This window comes from Dasypus novemcinctus, chromosome 9 (assembly GCF_030445035.2).
Source record: "Dasypus novemcinctus isolate mDasNov1 chromosome 9, mDasNov1.1.hap2, whole genome shotgun sequence".
Classification (NCBI taxonomy): domain Eukaryota; kingdom Metazoa; phylum Chordata; class Mammalia; order Cingulata; family Dasypodidae; genus Dasypus; species Dasypus novemcinctus.
This window is the reverse complement of record NC_080681.1, coordinates 95,197,114-95,213,665: the sequence shown is the minus strand read 5'-3', so window position 1 is coordinate 95,213,665 and position 16,552 is coordinate 95,197,114. Positions and strand designations below refer to the sequence as shown.

At 45.9% G+C, this 16,552-nt stretch overlaps 1 protein-coding gene across 1 annotated transcript in view; it reads left to right on the top strand.

Moving 5' to 3' along the window:
* Positions 1 to 16,552, top strand: part of LOC101444331 (bone morphogenetic protein 8B) — a 45,257-nt gene that overhangs the window by 5,079 nt on the left and 23,626 nt on the right. The window lies entirely within an intron of this gene.

Sequence of the window (16,552 nt, the reverse complement as noted above, 5' to 3'; positions counted from 1 at the left end):
GCCCCTGAAAGCCTTTGCTGCTCTGATCAAAGAATGTGTTTCCACTCTTTCCCCCATGGGGGCTTCTCCAGGGGTGAGGGACAGGGCAGGGAGGTGCCCCAGCTCCTCCTCCTCACGGCACCCCTTTCGCCATGGGAGTGAGTCGATGTGTCACTGCAACCACATCTTTCTGGAAACCTCCCACAGTTCAGTGCTTGCCCCAGGTTTCAACTGGAGGAATTGCATCCTCCTTGCTCACGTCTCCTGGCATGTATTTTTGGCTTGGGCTTGATGTGGTGGCGTGTGCGGCTGCTCCCTTTTAATTTGGGGTCTGAAGTCCTCTGAGGCCTGGACTGGTAATTAGCGTGCAGAGCCGTTTATAGAAACAGCCCTTGAAAAACGCTGGTAATGAAAACTGACTAAGAATACCTCAGAAAGGAAGCCTTGGGCTCCTCCTGGCAGCGCTGAGATTTCTGGTGAGAGAAGCCCCTGCAGGCTGCAGACTCCACAGATTAAGTTCTTGGGCTCCTCCGTGGGCCCGCAGAGCCCGTGGCTCCCAGGCCTTGTGCAGGTCTGACTCGGCCCCTGGGCCTGTGTTCCTAGTGGACCTGCTGGACGGCCCAGCCGTCTCCTGCCCTCGATGCTTGACCCTCGGCAGAGCTTCTGGTGGAGACGCTGTGGCGTGGAAGCCACTTCCAGGCCAGCAGAGACGCCCGGCCCACGGGGCTGAGGGTGCTGGCGCTGAGCCGCCGTCCTTGGGACCAGGCGCCCCGGGGAAGGACGGGCCGGCGTCCCCTCCCTGGCCTGGACGCTGAGAGCTCCTGCCTCACCCCACCACTGCCGTGCACTGCCCTCACAGCGCTCCGTCCAGAGGGTGGATAAACCAGAGACACGAACCCCTGGGTGGGAAAGGGAGGGCCCAGCAGCCGGCTCTGTGTGGGGTCAGAGGGGACACAGGGAGGCTTTTAAGGCTGCACTGAGAGGAAAATAGTCTTTGCATGTAGCCGGATGGCAGGCAACCAGGAGGGAATCTGAAGGTGGGGTGGGGTCTGCAGCCAGAAGGCACAGGAGGCCGTGAGGGACAGATGGACAGAGCCGGCTCCAGGAGGCTGGAATGCAGGGCTGAGTGGAGGCTGCTCCCGCGGCCCCTGCCAGCCTGGGAGGGAGAGGCCCGTCAGGTGAGGGAGAAATGGTCTGTGCTCCCACAGCCTTTCTGGGCTGCGGGAAGGGGGTGTCTTTTGGAATCTTACTTTTTGGTCAGAAAGAAGGCAGATTTAGGTCCTCTGGTTCAGAGCACAAAAATAGCTGAAGCCTCTGTTAGTGTCGGGCGGGCGGTGCAGGGTTTGGCATCTGGAGGCTTAGCCTGTAAATGGCGAGCGCAGCCTCAGACGTGGGAAGTCAGAGCGTGGACGGCAGCTGTGGCTGGTGCAGGCGCCCCCCAGGTGGGCCTGTCCCACTACGTGGGACTCGGAGGTGGTTTTATCAGAGGCCGAGTGTCCCGTGGGTGTTTGTTTTCCCAGTTGCTGCAGTAGGTTCAGAAGGTCAATTTTCTGCTTCCCTAGACAGAAGCTGGGTCAGTGTTCTTGAGACAGCACTTCTGATAGAGGAGCTGGCCTTGCACAGCCCCTCAATCTCATCTTGTCCATCGTGGCCATGAGACTCCAGTCACACCAGGCATCAGGCTCTCCCCATTGTGGCCCGTCATCTCTGCCTGGAAAGCGCTTCATCCACTTGACTATTTTCCCCCCATTTACCAGGTTTTAGAATAATGAATTGATTCCCAGCATTCTCCAAAAGCAGTGGTCTTCAACTCGGGATGGTTTTGCCTTTCAAGGGACATTCTGAGTTGTCCCAGCTTGGGGGGCTGCTCTTGGCATCTGACGGGCAGCAGGGGTCAGGGATGCTACCAAACACCCTGAAATGCACAGGGCTGGTTCCCTCAACAAACAGCTATCTGGCCCAAAATGTGAGCAGAGCCGAGACTGAGAAACCCTGTCCAGAGGTGACCAATGTTTCGTGATCGTGATGATGAAGAAGAACTCAACGGATATTACCATATTTTATATGTTTCAGTCTATTACAGTTGTTACTATTTTTTTTTTAAGATTTATTTTTATTTTATTTATTTCTCGCCCCCTCCCACTCCCCCTGTTGTCCACTCTTTATGTCCATTTGCTGTGTGTTCTTCTGTGTCTGCTTGTATTCTCATTAGGCCGCTCTGAGAACCGATCCTGGGACCTTCCGGAGTAGGAGAGAGGTGACTATTCTCTTGCGCCACCTCAACTCCCTGTTCTGCTATGTTTTCTTATTTTCTCTTTTCTGTGTCTCCTGTTGCATCATCCTGCTGCGCCAGCTCTCCGCATTGGCCGGCACTCCTGCGTGGAGTGGCTTGCTTGTGCAGGGCGGCATTCCCACGCAGGGGGACACTTGTACGTGAGGCAGCATTCCAGTGTGGGCCGGTACTCCACGTGGGTCAGCTTGCCCTCACCAGGAGGCCCTGGGCATCGAACCCTGGACCTCCCATATGGTAGGCAGGAGCCCAGTTGGTTGAGCCGCATCCATTTCCCCAGTTGTTACTATTTTCGATGCACAAACTGTCTCTTCTTTGGCCATTGTTATGGGTCGAATTGCATCCCCCAAGAAGATATGTTGAAGTTCTAATCTCTAGTACCTCAGAACCTAACTTTATTGAGAAATAGGGTCATTAAAGATAGAATTAGGCAAGTTAAATGAGGTCAGAGTGGAGTAGAGTGGGCCCTTAGTCCGTTGTGACTGCTGTGCTTATAAGAAGGGGAGAGGAGAGAGAGACAGACAGAGAAAGTCACCAGGTGCCAGCTGAGGCAGAGCCTGAAGCCCAGGGAGTGCTGGCAAGCCAGCCACTGGAAGCTGGAAAGAGGCAGGGAGGGATTCTGCCCCACCAGTTCCCGACTTCTCACTGCTAGAACTGTGAGACAATAAATTTCTGTTGTTTTAAGCTATCCAGTCTGTCGGACTTTGTTACAGCAGCCCAAGCAAACTAAGATAGCCATTGAGATGCCCCTTCAGTTTACTGTTTTGTTTTGTTTTTTTGAAGTACCAGGGCCGGGGATTGAACCCAGAACCTCATATGCGGGAAGCTAAGGCTCAACTACTGAGCCACATGGGCTCCCCTGAGTTGTTTTTTTCATTTGCTTGTTGTCTTTTTGTCTTTAGGAGGCATCGGAACCAAACCTGGGGCCTCCCATGTGGGAAGCAGCTGCTCAACGACTTGAGCCACTTTCCTTCTCCTCCTGAGTACTCTTATCGGTCTCCTAGGAGCCTCTGAGAGCTTCCTTGCTTTCTGGTTTTCCAGGCTCAGCTGAGACATTTCCTGCCCTGCATCAAGAAATTAGCCGTTTCTTCAAGAGCTCTCGTTACGTAAGGGAGATGGTGTTTTGAGACTGCACTCGGCCTAGAGCTCCTCACTGGCCCTGACTTGGTCATTGTTTCTAGGCTTTTCATTAACAAATCTAAGAAACACCTATTTTTATGAGAGAAAAATCATGAGGGTGCATACCAATATTTCCAATTCAAGTTTAGGATGATAGTCTTCAACTTGAATTCTTAAGTTATATTTTTGTATGTTTTCTTTTACACTGAATAGCTTGGTTCCCAACAACGTTAAAATAATAATTGTTTACTTTATCCTACAATTATGTGTGTGTAATAACTACAGAATAATAGTACCATATCAATATGATTACTAGAAACAATTCAAGATGTCTTTTCAGCTCATTTGTCCTTAAGGTATTCTACTAGGGACGTATAGTCAAATTACTCTGTTTTAAAGTCACGGGAAATAATTCCTCACAGTATGGCTGAGCCACTAACTTAATACACAGCTCATTTGCTTTATTTTGCATTTGATTTTTAAGTGTTATTCTTTATATTTGTATTTTGAATTAATTTTACTTCATGCTTCTGAAAAAAATTTACAAATTTACAAAGCAAGTCACATTTAGAGAAGTCTAGCTGCCATCCCCAGCCTCTCTTCTCTGTCTCACTTCCCTCTCTCCCCCTGAAAGTAACTATTTTTATTAATTTATAGTTTTTATTTTATCTAAACATCTTAGAAACACAATTATGTATGTACAATATATATGTGTGACAGTTTGAAGTTCTTTTCTGAATCCCAAAAAAGAAAAAGATTGTTTCTTAACTAATCCATTCCTGTGAGTATGAAACCTTTTTTAAAAAATTAACACCTTTATTTCAGATTCACAAACATAAAAGAACAGAAAAAGGTAGTTCAACAAGTTATGGAAACATTACTACTAAAAAGTTCTTTTTCAGGCACTTTTATCTCATTTAATGAACTCCAGCCACTAACTCAGTTGTTCCTCTAGTGTTCAGAAGGATACACAGATTAATGACATAGTCAAAGTCTCCTTATTAATGAAAAAAAGAGGAAAAATGCTTAATCATACTCATATCTCACAAAACCAAACCCCATATTCTTTTCTTTTTACCTTTACAATTAATATAGTACCCAACTTCATTTTTGCTACAAAAACATTACAATGTTTTTGTTAACTATAGTCCATAATTTTTTTTTTAGGAGGTACTGGAAATTGAAACCCAGACCTTGTACATGGGAAGCAGGTGCTCAACCAGTGAGCTAAGTCCACTCCCCAAATGAGAGTTGGATTTTTTCGTTTGTTTGTTGTTTTTGTTTTTAGGAGGTACCAGAAATCAAACCCAGGACCTCTCATACATGGGAAGCAGGTGTTCAACCACTGGAGCTACATCCACTCCCTCTTGCTACATTCTTTTTTTTTTTTTTTTTTTTTTTATTTATTTTTTAATTACATGATGAAAAATATGAGGTCCCATTCAACCCCACCGCCCCCCCCCACTCCCCCCACAGCAACACTCTCTCCCATCATCATGACACATCCATTGCACCTGGTAAGTTCATCTCTGAGCATCACTGCACCCCATAGTCAATGGTCCACATCATAGCCCAGACTCTCTCACGTTCCATCCAGTGGGCCCTGGGGGGATCTATAATGTCCCGTAATTGTCCGTGAAGCACTATCCAGGACAACTCCACGTCCCGAAAACGCCTCCACATCTCATCTCTTCCTCCCGTTCCCCACACCCAGCAGCCACCATGGCTACCGTTCCCACACCCATTCCACATTTTCTCTGTGGACATTGGATTGGTTGTGTCCATTGCACATCTATGTCAAGTGAGGACTTAGATTCCATATGGGTACTGGATGCACTCCTCCCGCTTCCAGTTGTAGACACTCTAGGCTCCATGTTGTGGTGGTTGACCTTCTTCAACTCCATGTTAGTTGAGTGGAGTAAGTCCAATAAATCAAAGTGTAGGAGCTGAAGTCTGTTGAGGCTCTGGGCCTGGGTGTCATATTATCAGTCCAGAGATTCAAATCCCCTACATATATCTTAAACTCAGCACCAAATACAATTCCAATAAAGTAGCATGCAAGTCTTGTGAAAAGAGATCCCCTCTGAGTCCATTTCCATCACGCAGAAACACCAGCTCCAAAGAAGGGCCATCTGTCATGGCAGTGAACCCCTTCTGCCATGACCATAGAACCCGTGGGTCTCTTTATCCCTCAAAAGAACCAATACCTGGGGTTGTATCTACCTTATCTGTCTCTTAGACTCTGTTCAGTTGTACATAGGGCTATTCCTTCTGACAACCTCCAGACTCTTTTTTAGAGACTCACAGCCTTATAATCTCATTTCTCCTTTCCATTTCCCCCTTACATTAGGTCAAACCGCTTCCCGAAGTCATGTTATTATATGTAGACAGGTATATTCTGCTGTTCCGCATTGAATCTTTAATTCAAGGTCATTTTCTAGTTGCTTCTTCAGCTGGTATGTGGTAGTGATCCCTCGGTGCCAGAGAGGCTCATCCCCGGGTGTCGTGTCCCACGCTGGGGGGAATGCATCACATCTACACGCTGAGTTTGGCTGTGAGAGTGGCCACATTTGAGTAACATGCAGGCTGTCAGGAGGAAACCCCCAGGCACAATGCTACTCTAGGCCTTGTTCTTATTGCAGGTGTTTGCTACATTCTTAACACCCTGTAATAGAAGAGCATGCCTGTATTTATATTATTAACCAAAGTCCTCATGTACTTCCAAAATCATCGTATACATTCCTAATATTATCCTCTAGCTGTTCTCCATCTAACATTAATCTTCCTAGACTACTTGTTTCAGCCACAATCACATCCTTCACATCCACAAATCAACAATGTTTGTTACAGTCACTATAATGTACTACCATCAAGTCCAACCATTACCACATATTTACATTTGACCTTATTACACATTCTATATGTTTCCATCATCTTCTTCACCTTCTCATCCCTCCTTCCATCTCCCACCAACCTACACTTCATAGTCCATCTCCATAAGTCTACTCGTTTTTATTTAGTTTATATCAGTGAGACCATACGTTACTTGTTCTTTTGTGTCTGGCTCATTTCACTCAACATAACATCCTGAAGTTTCCTCCATGTTGTCACATGCTTCCCCAGTTGATTTCTTCTGACAGCTGAATAATAGTCCATCACATAAATATACCACATCTTGTTTATCCACTCATTGGTTGAGGGACACTTAGGTTGTTTCCATCTTTTAGCAACTGTGAACAATGCCGATATGAACATCAGTGTGCAAATAATCTGTTCATATCCTTGCTTTCAGTTCATATGAATATATTCTAGTAGCAGGATTGCTGGGTCATATGGCAGTTCTATATTTAGTTTGCTGAGGAACCAATCTCGTTGTAGTTTTGTTTTGTTTTTAAGATTTATTTATTTATCCCCCCCCCCCAATTGTTTTGTGCTTGCTCTGCATTCTCTGTCTGTTCATTGTGTGTTCTTCTGTGTCTGCTTGTCTTCTCTTTAGGCGGCACCAGGAACCAATCCTGGGACCTTCCTGAGTGGGAGAGAGGCACTCAATCTCTTGCGCCACTTCAGCTCCCTAGTCTGCTATGTCTCTTATTGTCTCTCCTCTGTGTCTCTTTTTGTTGCATCATCTTACTGCACCAGCTTTCTATGTAGGCCGGCACTCCTGCCTGGGCCAGCACTCCTGCATGAGCCTGCTCGTGGTGCAGGCCAGCTTGCCTTCACCAGGAGGCCCTGGGAATCGATCCCTGGACCTCCCACATGGTAAACAGGAGCCCAATCGCTTGAGCCACATCCATGTCCCCTCATTGTAGTTTGATCTGCATTTCCCTAATAGCTAGTGATGTTGAACATCTTTTGATGTGTCCTTTGGCCATTTGTATTTCCGCTTCAGAAAAATGTCTGTTCAGTTCTTTGCCCATTTATTAATGGGGTTGCTTGTTATTTTGTTAAGTTGCTTGATCTCTTCCTATAACAAGGAGATCAATCCCTTATCAGATACATGGTTTCCAAAGATTTTTTCCCATTAGGTAGGGTGCCTTTTTACTTTCTCAACGAAGTCTTTTGAAGAACAAAAGTATTAATTTTGAGGCAATCCCATTTGTCTATTTTTTTCTTTTGTTTCTTATGCTTTGGGTATAAGAAACCACCACCAACCACAGGAATATGATTCTCTACGTTTTCTTCTAAGAGTTTTATGGTTCTAGTTTTTATATTTAGGTCCTTGATCCATTTTTTTTTTTTTTTTAAGATTTATTTATTTATTTAATTTCCCCCCCTCCCCTGGTTGTCTGTTCTTGGTGTCTATTTGCTGCATCTTGTTTCTTTGTCTGCTTTTGTTTCTTTGTCCGCTTCTGTTGTCAGCGGCACAGGAAGTGTGGGCGGCGCCATTCCTGGGCAGGCTGCTCTTTCTTTTCACGCTGGGCGGCTCTCCTCACGGGCGCACTCCTTTGCGCTTGGGGCTCCCCCACGCGGGACACCCTTGCGTGGCACAGCACTCCTTGCGCGCATCAGCACTGCGCATGGGCCAGCTCCACACGGGTCAAGGAGGCCCGGGGTTTGAACCGCGGACCTCCCATATGGTAGACGGACACCCTAACCACTGGGCCAAAGTCCATTTCCCCTTGATCCATTTTGAATAAAAATTTTTCATAAGGTATGAGATCAAGGTCCTCTTTCTTTCTTTCTTTCTTTTAGATGTGGATATTAAGTTTTCCCAGCACCATTTCTTGAATAGGCTATTCTGACCCAGCTGAGTGGGTTTGACAGCCTTGTCAAAAATCACTTGACCATAGATGTAAGGGTCTATTTCTGAACTCTCTATTCTATTCCATTGGTCAATCTGTCTCTCTTTATGTCAGTACCATGCTGTTTTTACCACTGTGGCTATATGCTTTAAAAGCTGGAAGTGAGAGTTCTCCAAATTCATTCTTATTTTTGAAGCTAATTTTGGCTATTCAGGTGCCCTTACCCCTCCAGATAAATTTCATTATTGGCTTTTCCAGTTCTTCAAAGAAGGATATTAGAATTTTTATTGGGATTGTGTTAAATCTGTAGATCAGTTTGAGTAGAATTGACATCTTAATGATATTTAATCTTCCAACCCATGAACATGGAATATCCTTCTATTTATTTAGATCATCATTGGTTTCTTTTAGCAGTGTTCTAAATACAGGTCCTTTATGTCCTTGGTTAAATTTATTTCTAAATATTTTATTCTTTTAGTCGCTATTATAAGTGGAATTTTTTTCTGACTTCCTGCTCAGGTTGCTCAGATTATATAGAAACACTATTTATTTTTTTCTTATTAATCTTTGCAGAAATTGTCTATAAGTTCTAATAGATTTTTTGGATTTTTCAGGGTTTTCCAAGTATAGGATCATACCATTAGCAAATAAGAAAAGTTTTACTTCTTCCTTTCCTATTTGAATGCCTTTTATTTCTTTTTCTTGTCTAATTACTCTAGTTAGAAATTCTAGCACAGTATTGAATAATAGTGGGAGAGTGGGCATCCTTGTCTTGTTCCTGATCTCAGTGGAAATTATTCAGTTTTTCACCATGAAGTACATGTGAGCTGTAGGTTTTTCAAAGTGCTTTGTATAATTTCAATCCTGCTGAATTTATTGATCTGTTTTATGACCAGACTTATGGTCTGTCCTGGAGAAAAATCCATGAGCAGTTGAGAAGAATGTGTATTTGCTGTTTTGGGGTGTAATGCTCTATAAATGTGTATTGTATTTAGTTGGCTTATCATATTATTAAAGTTCTCGGTTTCCTTATTTATCCTCTGTCCAGATGTTCTATATAATGCTGAGAATGGAGTGTTAAAGTCTCCAACTATTATTGTAGAGATGTTTATTTCTCCCTTCAGTTTTGCCAGTTTGTCTCATGGATTTTGGGGCACCTATGTTAGGTACATAAATATTGATTGTTGTTATTCTTATTGATGTATTGGCCCTTTTATTATTATATAGTAACCTACTTCATCTATTATAACAGTTTTGCATTTCAAGTCTATTTTAGGGAAGTGGATGTGGCCCAAGTGATAGAGCTTCCACTTACCATACGGGAAGACCTGGGTTCGATTTCTAGGGCCTCCTGGTGAAAAAGAAGAGAAAACATGACTGTACAGTGAGCCAGTGCCCACACGAGTGCCTGCATGGTGAGCCAGTACCCCGCGCAAGTGAGTCATGCAGCAAGATGATGACACAACAAAAGAGAGACAAGGAGAGTCAAAGTAAAGTGCAGTAGAAACCAAGAACTGAGGTGGCACAATTGACAGGGAACCTCTCGCCACATCAAGTGTCTCCAGATTTGAATCCCAGGGAATCCTAGAGGAGAGAAAATAAGAAGAGAAGACAACACAGACAGTAAAAACAGCAGGGTGGGAGGAGGGGAAGAGGGAAAAATAAATAAATCTTTTTTAAAAAGTCTATTTTATACAATATTAGTATCACTTCACCCACTCTTTTTTTTATTGCTGTTAGTGTGGAATACCTTTTTCCAACCTTTCACTTTCTGCCTAATTGTATTCTTGCATCTAAGGTGAGTCTCTTGCAGACAACAAATAGATAGCTCATATTTCTTTTATCCATTCTATCAGTCTATGTCTTTTTTTTTTTAAGAAATCCAGTCTTTTTTTTTAAGATTTATTTTTTATTTCTTTCTCTCCCCCCCAACCCCCCCTGTTGTCTGCTCTCTGTGTCCATTTGCTGCGTGTTCTTCTTTGTCCGCTTCTGTTGTTATCAGCCGCACAGGAATCTGTATTTCTTTTTATCGCGTCATCTTGTGTGTCAGCACCATTCCTGGGCAGGCTGCACTTTCTTTTGCACTGGGCAGCTCTCCTTACGGGGCACACTCCTTGCGCGTGGGGCTCCCCTACGCGGGGGACACCCCTGCGTGGCAGGGCACTCCTTGCGCGCATCAGCACTGCGCATGGCCAGCTCCACATGGGTCAAGGAGGCCCCGGGTTTGAACCGCGGACCTCCCATGTGGTAGACGGACGCCCTAACCACTGGGCTAAGTCCGCTTCCCAGTCTATGTCTTTTAATTGGGGAGTTCAAGCCATTAATATTCAGTGTTACTACTATAAAGGCATTACTTACTTCATCCATTTTATCCCTTGACTTTCTGTTGTCATAACTTACTATTAGCTTGCTATTTGCTGTCTTTTAACCCTTTCAGTTGGTCTTACTTATGTTCTTCATTTCTACATTCTTCTCCAGAGCTGCTTCCTTGTCTTTTCCTATCATGCTGTAACATACCTTTTAATATCTCCTGTAGATTTGGTCTCTTGGTAACATGCTCTCTCAGTTTTTGTTTGTTTATAAGAATAGTTTTTTCCAGATGAAGAATTCTTGGCTAGCAGTTTTTTCTCTTTCGGTTCCTTAACTGTAATTTACCACTGCCTTCTCACCTCCATGGTTTCTTAAGAGAGCAGCACTTAACCTTATTAAGGTGCCCTTGTAAATAATATGTTGCTTTTTCCTTATTGCTCTCAAAATCCTTTATCTTTGGCCTTTGCCATCTGAGTAGATGTTTGAGAGTACATCTATGAGGATTATTTTGTTTGGGGTATGTTGTCCTTCTTGAATATTGATATTCATGTCTTTCTTGCTAAAACAGATACCATAAAATCGGTTGGCTTAAATAACGGGAATTTATAGGTTTATGGCTTTGAAAATAGAGGCATCAATAAAGCGATGCTTTCTCTCCAGAGACTGTGGCGTTCTGGGGCTGGCTGCTACGATCTTTGGTCCTTGGCTTTTTTGTCATATGGTAATGCACAGGGCGTTGTCTTCTCCTCCTCCAGGTTCAGTTGACTTCCAGATTCTGGCTGCTCCCCATGGCTGCTCCCCATGGCTTCTCTCTAAGACCTCCAGTAGTAGGATTAAGACCCATCAGGATTCAGTTGGCCCCACCTTAACTTAAAACAAAGTTCACCAAAATTCATACCCACAGGAATGGATGAAGATTAAGAACGTATTTTTCTGGGGTCCATAATTCAATCTGCCATAGTTCCAAATAGTTAGGAAGTGCTCAAAAAAGGATGGTGGGAAGGCATGTCAAAAGGACACAGGAGCCAAACTAAAGGAGCTCCCAAGGCCAAAGCTGGGGAAATTTGAGCGAGGAAATAAATAACAATAGTATTGGGCTATAATCCACAGAGTGAAATAAATACTCCTGAATCTATAATGACATAAGTAAATAATTGAATAATTTAGAGGAAGGAACAGGTCTTCCTTACAGAAGAATTCCAATTAATAAAAGTAGAGAGAATGAAGAAAATAGAAAATCATTGTTGCAAATACAACAGTAATAATTGATACAGGCAAGATCCAATGGATGCCGAAATTAGTGTGTAAAAACTTGAAACAGGACATGTGCATGACTTCAGAGTATCTCCCCCAAGAGATTTATATTTACAAAAGGAAAAATATTGACTCTGCATTAGAGAAACCTAGAAGACACCATCTTAACCAAGGGATCAAACTTAACACCCCAGTAACAAGACATTTGACACCATGTTGCCCAACTTAATGCACTGAGGGGCATATCACTTCTGTGGTATTCTGTGAAAATCTGTGACCTCAGTCTAACCTCGAGAAAACATCAGACAAACCCAAATCAAGAGACATTCTACAAACTAACTCTTCAGAAGCTGCAAGGTCATGAAAGGCACAGAAAGTCTGAGGGATTGCCACAGAGCAGAGGAAACCAATAAGACAATGACAGCCACATGCTATGTGGGATGCTGGATTGCATCTTGGAATGGAAAAGGGACAAAAGTGGAAAAACTGGTGAAATTTGGGGTAAAAAAAGTCTCCAGTTTAGGTAATCGTATCTAATAGCATCAATATCAATTTCCTGGTTTTGATAATCATACTATGGTTATGTAGGATGTTATCACTAAGGGAAGCTGGGTGAACCATATAAGGGCAATCTCTGTACTGTTCTTGCAACTTTTTCTAAGTCTAAAATTATTCAAAATAAAATTACAAACGTAACTCACTCCCTGCATTATTCCCAATACCACCCCTTTTTATGTCCTTCACAGCACTTCTTACCTTATATAATGATCTTGTTTGTTTACATTCTTGGTATCTGACATCCCCCATTAGCCTGCAAGCTCTGTGGGGGCAGGGACTGTTCTATCTTATTTACCCCAATGCCATAGTAGTGACTTTCATGCAAAAAGCAGTGTTTTCAGTTGTTCCTTCACTGCCTTAATCTTTATGTGTGTATGTGTGTGCCTGCATGTATTGGTAAAATGTGCATTACATGAAATTTACCTTTTTAATTTTAAAAATATACATGGAGGGGAGCAGATGTAGCTCAATGGTTGAGCATCTACTTCCCATGTACAAATTCCAGGGTTCAATCCTTGGTACCTCCTAAAAATATGAATAGAGTAAAATAAAATACACAATGGAGTAGCATTGAGTGCATTCACACTGTTATGTAACCACCACTATCTAGTTCCAGACTTTTTTATCATCCAGTGGAACCCTGTACCTATTAAGCAGGCAATACCCATTTCTGCTCCCCCAGTCGCCCCCGCCCCTATCCCTGGCAACAGCTAATCTTCCGTTTGTCTCTGTAGACTTATCTATTCTGGATATTTCATATAAATGGAATCATACAATATTTGTCCGTTTGCATGTGGCCTGTTTAACTTACCATAATGTTTCCAAGCTTCATCCATGCCATAGTGTGTTTCAGAATATATCACATTTTATTTACCCATTCATCCATTATGAACATATTGGTTGATTTCACCTTTTGGCTATTATGAATAATGCAGCTATGAACATGCTTGTCCAAGTTTTTGTTTGGGAAAAAAAAACAGTGCTTTCAAATTTGTGGATTAAATGATTCCTGAATGTGACCTGGAAAACCAAATTAGAAAAGTGGTACGACCGTATAGTCTTTCCCTGCATGACCAAAGGTAAAATCATGAGGCCCTCCATACTTGGGAATCACTGCTCCAGATTTTGCAGATGGTGGAAATAACTTACCACCCAGCACCTTGCTCCAGGCATTATTGGTCCCTCCCAAAGCCCCCATGGAGGGAGGATTCCTTGCAGGAGGCATCCAGAGCAGGGAGCACTCCCCAAGGCCAGCGTCTAGCTGAATCTTCCAGGTGTTTGGAAAGGAATTTCCCACCCCCACACCTGGAGCAGAGTTTGACTGTGAAAACCCAGGAAATCCCCGTGTACAGACCATGGCCTCTCCCATAAATCCCTTCTGTGAACCCACAAACAGTAGCAGAGGGGCGCAGGGAAGCAGCAGCAGGCATTGTGCTGGTCTCTGGATGCCTGTCTCAAGTTCTGGAGTGGTTTTGGGCAATCCCCACTGGGTTTTCTTGCAGTTTTTCCAGCATCAGATGGTGGTAGTTCACACGACTCCTGAGTGCCATTTCCACTTGTACATGAAAGGAGAAAGAGGCCGTATTTGGGGACTAGGGTCTTTTGAGCCCTAGTGTTCTGGGATCCTCTGTACTTTGATGAAGAAAGGATCAGTGTTTGATCTGTGCCTGAGCCAGAACTTGGGGGACCACCGGTGGTGTCGCTGTGGGGCTGTGTCAGAGCCTGGGTCCTTCGGAAGAGTTCAGACCTTGGTGATATGTGGAAGTGGAGCTGGGGATGAGGGTGCCCTGGAAAGGAAGTGTCCTGCGAAATATTTTAAAAGGCTTTGCTGGACCATAACTAGGTACCAGCTGTAGGCCTTGTACCGTTTTCATTTGACCCTTTATGCAGATGTGGACTCTGAGGCCCAGAGGGTTACATGCTTTGAATAAGGTCAGGCAGTGGAAAGGAGGCACCTCAAGTCATCCAAAGGCCTTTCAGTTGAACTGATTTATCTTGATCTGCTGTATTTTCTTTCATTCTAGGCTTTTATTTAGAAAACGGGATGTCTCCCTTTTGTCCCCCGTGGCTTCTGAGTTTCAGGCATGACCTCCTGATGGTGCTGTCAGTATGGACTGCCTTTTGATTCAGCAGTTAAGTTAGGAAATTAAAGACCAGCACCCCTCCCCAACTCCTTATGCATAGCCATCCCTCCTACCCCATGGTCCCTGCCCTCTGAGGAAAGGATAGCTGGGTTCATAGCCCTAATTCACAGAGGAGTGGACTATGCCACAGAGGCAAGTACCTGGTCAGTGGTGGGGTATGGGATAGGACCCAGCTGCTGGCAAGAGCATTCTACACTTCTACACTCTCAGTACCAGCTTTTGAGAAATACCTATCCTAATCCATAGAAGCTGCCCTGAAAAGCTCCAGATGCACATGGTTACAGGAAAGAAAGGAAAGCATGTTTTTGACCAGTTACAGTATGTCTCTTTTAACACTGCACCCCAGAATCCTTCATTAGTTTTGATGAAAATCTTTATTTCCAAAAAATTTTCCCACTTTCTAGCACTTGCCTGGAACAGCCAGAGTTAGCAGATCCTGAGCTGGAAACCCTGAGTGTTTTATTGGTTTCACAAATTCATACCCACAGGATGGAAGTTTGGGCCTGGGGTCGGTTCGGTTGCACAAGGCCCTCTCGAACCAGCCCCTGCGGGCCCCGGGTTGCTCAAGGCCGTCAGGACATGAGGGAGGAGAGAGGCCCCCGGGCCTGGTGCCCGCATGGAGCTGCCGGTTGATGGGTCCAAGATTCTCGGGGGTCATCAGTGCAGATCCTGCCTGACCTGCTCTGCGTGTCAGGGGTGGGGGTGGGCCCCTCGCTGTGTCACGCTGCAAGGGAAACAGCCTGGCTCTCGGGTGGGGATTTGCTCTGTGCCCAGCACCCTGAAGGCCGGTGTGGCTGCTGGGTCGGGCAATGGACGTTCTGGTTCTTCTCCTTCGCGGCCTGGGGATGAAAAGTCCATCTCCTCCTGCCCAAGTATGTCCTGTCCACTGGCCCTGCCAGCACAGCTGTTTGCCTGTCCATCACTGGAGCAGGTCCCCACCACGAGGGCAGGAAGTGCTCCCACATCCGCCTCAGGCTGCACAGCCTGGTGCTTTTCAAAACCCGACTTGTGGTCGCTGAGTCCTGAGGCCAGAGAGGACTTTTAAAAAGACACACAGACATATAATTAAAATCTCAGTGTTTGGTTTTGGAGGAGGGGCTGGGCGGCTCCCGCCCCTGCTTTCCGGAGTCACAAATTTTGGCATTGTAAGGTGACAGGAGGCTGCAGTGAGACTGTCCCAAATAGACCGTCCTGGGCATTTCCGTGCAGCTGGGGAAATGGGCTTGTTGTGCAACCGCAGCTCTTGCCCAGGCTGAGACCAGCCCTGCCCCTGGGCCCCCACCTCCGGTCTCACCTCCAGCCCACCCTCTGTCTTTGCCCTCAAGCCTCACCACTCCCTGCTGTCGGGAACCCTCGTGCCCCCCTGGCCAGAAGCCCAGCCCACGCCCCGAGCCCAGAATTCCAGCCCTCTGCAGAGCGTCACAGCCAGACGCAGGCCCCGGGCACCAGCCACTGCCCTGTGTGCGGCCCCCAGCGCCTCCGCGGCGGTGCCCATGCCCCCTCTCACCGTCTCCACCTGGCAAGCTCCGGCCCATCCTCCAGGCCCAGTTCAGATGTCATCTCCTCCGTGAAGTCGGCTCAGATTCTGCCACCCCCGCGGACCCTCCAACTTCCCCCAGCACTTGGTCTGGGGCTCTAAGCGCTTGTCACTCCTACCTTGTTTCCTCTTCCTCTTCTCTCTCTCCCTCCAGCACCCTTCCTCCTGCACCTTGTCCTGAAAGGGAGCTTGGATACGGTCCCCTCTGCTGGGCTTCAGGGTGGTGGTCTTCCCTGCATGTGCCCTGAGGCTCCTCAGCCTTGGCCCACACTGGACCCTTCCCCTGCGATGCCTTTCTCCCTTGACACTGTGACAGATTCACACTCAGCCCTCGAGGCCCAGCTCCAAGCTCCCCCCACCTCCGGGCCTGCGGGGCAGACTCTGGGGAGCCTCTGTCCCAGGACATGCGGTCAGCTCTGTCCCTGTCCACCGGGTTTTCCCCCTGGGCCGTGGCCTCTTCTTCCTTGGGTCCAAGGTCCATCTCCCCATTCGCCTGGAGCAGGGACCTGTCGCTCCCCCGTGGGACCCCGAGCCAGCACAGGGTGAGCAGGGGCAGGCAGTGTTGGGGGCCTGGGGGCTAATGATGAAAGCTGCCCCTTGCTGAGCCGGGCTGCGTGCT